Source organism: Dipodomys spectabilis, unplaced genomic scaffold (assembly GCF_019054845.1).
Source record: "Dipodomys spectabilis isolate Male_0828 unplaced genomic scaffold, ASM1905484v1 ptg000071l, whole genome shotgun sequence".
Classification (NCBI taxonomy): domain Eukaryota; kingdom Metazoa; phylum Chordata; class Mammalia; order Rodentia; family Heteromyidae; genus Dipodomys; species Dipodomys spectabilis.
Genome location: NW_024870748.1, coordinates 8,761,185 through 8,764,004, shown reverse-complemented (window position 1 = coordinate 8,764,004; position 2,820 = coordinate 8,761,185).

Below are 2,820 nucleotides of genomic sequence, written 5' to 3'. Positions count from 1 at the left end.
GGGCTATTACAAATGGAGTTGCTTTCCTGATTACAGCCACGCTTTTCTTATTGTTGGCATACAGTCTGTGAGATTATTATCTCCAATTAACCTCTCAAAAATCAAAAGTGTCTCTGTGGCTTAAATAGTAGAGCACTAGCCTTGAGCACCAAAGAGGCTCAGGGAGAGCACCCAGGCCCTGATTTCAAGTCCTAAAACTGGCCAAAAACAAACAAAATGTTTCTTTCACCAATTTTTTTATTATGGCAGTAATATTTAAGATATATTGTGCTTGTCCATGGAAGATCCTGACCCAGGGGTCCATAGTTTCTAGTTCGACTGCCACTAGTGACAGCAACTTGCACACAATGCACAGCCTGGGTGTGGTACAAGATGTCCTTATTTTCTGCAGAACATCCAGGTGCTAGATGGAGTCATTGAGTGCACAGACACAAGTTCTCTTCAGAGAAGGTACTAGCCAACCTGCCTCTCTGCAATCATACCAACCCCAGAAAGGTTCTGGTGATGGGAGAAAACAAAGGTGGGGATATTTTACAGCAAGGTGTTCACCTGTCTGTCGAATTCATGGTCCAGTGTGTGATTGAGAAGGTTATCATCCAGGTGTCCAAGAAGTTCTTGTTATGCATAGACATTAACTACCCCAGCTTCAAGCTGCCCTTACACATGGGTGAGAGTTTGGAGTTCATGAATCAAAAGCAAGATACCTTCCATGTTATCATCACCTACTTCTCATACTTCATGAGTCCAGCTGAGAGCTTCTGCAAGGACTCCTAGTACCAGTTCATGAAGATAGTCATAAGGCGGAGGCATTCTCTGCTATTAGGGTAAGTGCTGGCAATGGTTTTTGGACCTCACTAAGGACACGAAGCTGTTCTGTAGGTCACTCTTCCCAGAGGCCATTTCTGCTTACTCTACCAACTACACCATCTCTATGTGCCCCAGTGGCCAGATTCTCTTCATGTTATGCAGCACCCACCTGCACACCAACTTCCTGGTGCCCTTACTGCAGTTGATACAGACACAGCACAAACAGGTGCTACTGCTCAGACAGGTGCCTGACAGCCTTGGTACTGCCCAAGTTTTCCTGCAAGGCCAGGTGAATGATGAGTTGAGTTCAGGAGACACTACCCAACACAGCTTAGGATCTTGGACTTGGGAACTTCAGGGGTGCCATGATCTAGAAGTCCTTGCCAGTTCCTGCCCACCAACAAAGCAAAGCCCCAGCTAGCTGCCTCTGTCTCTGTGCTTGTCATTCTCTCTGCATGACATTCAGCTTCTAAGCTGTGTACCATGCCATCTCTCTTGCTTTCTGTTCCCCCTTAGTGTATGGATGTATTTATAACATATAGAAAGACAGTTCTGGGCATTGTGGAACATACATACCAGTAGTTTCAGATACTGCAGATACTGTGGCACGAGGATTTCTTGAGTTCAGTAGTTTGACGCCAGCCTTGACCGTATAGCAAGAGAAAAAGAGTGAGACACAGGAAGTGGAGAGGAAAGAAAGGAAGAAGTGAGCAAGAATAATGAAGCTGCAAGCTTTTATATAAAAAAAAATATTATGACAAAATTACACGACACACAGACTTATGCTTACATTTTAGGAAAGTTCCAGAGTCCCAAAGTTACGCTATTTTATACTTCTGCCAACAGTGTACCAGAATTCCAGTTGCACCACATTCTTATCAACCTTTGATATAATATTTTTTTTAAAACTCAAGCAGTTGTACAATGGAACAGCCTATGATTTGATTGTCTCCATAAAGAATGAAGTGAGCATATTTGTTATGGGCTTAGTGCCACCTATGTGTCTTTGTGAGTGAAATGTCTGCAAATATTTTGCCCACTTGATAAAATCAGATTATTTAAATCAAATTTATATGATCTAGATATAAATATATCTGGATGTGAATTTTCTACATGCTGTATATAAATCTTTTATCATATTACCTTTTGCCCTGTCTATAGGTTCAGTTTTATCATCTTTTTTTTTTTTTTGTCAGTCGTGGGGCTTGAACTCTGGGTCTGGGTGCTGTCCCTCAGCTCTTCAGCTCAAGGCGAGCGCTCTACCACTTGAGCTACAGCGCCACTTCCGATTTTCTGGCGGTTTATTGGAGATAGGAGTCTCACGGTATCTCCTGCCCGGGCTGGCTTTGAACTGCAATCCTCAGATCTCAGCCTCCTGAGTAGCTAGGATTACAGGCGTGAGCCACCAGCGCCCGGCCAGTTTTATCATCTTAATAGCATTAATAACCTTTCTTTTTTGTCTTTTTAATTTTTTTGCCAGTACTGGAGCTTGAACTTAGGGCCTGGGGTCTGTCCTTGAGCCTCTTTGTGCTCTAGGATAGTGTTCTACCACTTGAGCCACAGTGCCACTTCCGGCTTTTTCTGTTTATGTGGTACTGAGGAATCAAACCCAGGGCTTCATGCATGCTAGGCAAGCACTCTACCACTGAGCCACCTTCCCAGCCCTCATTAATAACCTTTCAATGAGATTTACATCTTTAATGAAGTTCTCTTGATCAATTCGTTCTTTTTAAGGATTCAGCTTTTGATTGTATCTAAGAAAGTTTTGCCTAACTAAGATCTCAGAGAATTTTCTCACATATTTTCTTCTAGAATAGTAATAGTCATGTAATATGTTTAAGTCTATAGCATTGTAATTATTTTATAAAGGAAACAATACGGATTGAAGCTCTTTGTTGCATATGTGTGTGTGTGTGTGTGTGTGTGTGTGAGAGAGAGAGAGAGAGAGAGAGAGAGAGAGAGAGATTGTTCTAATACCACTTCATGAGGAATCTATCATTAACTAAGTGATTT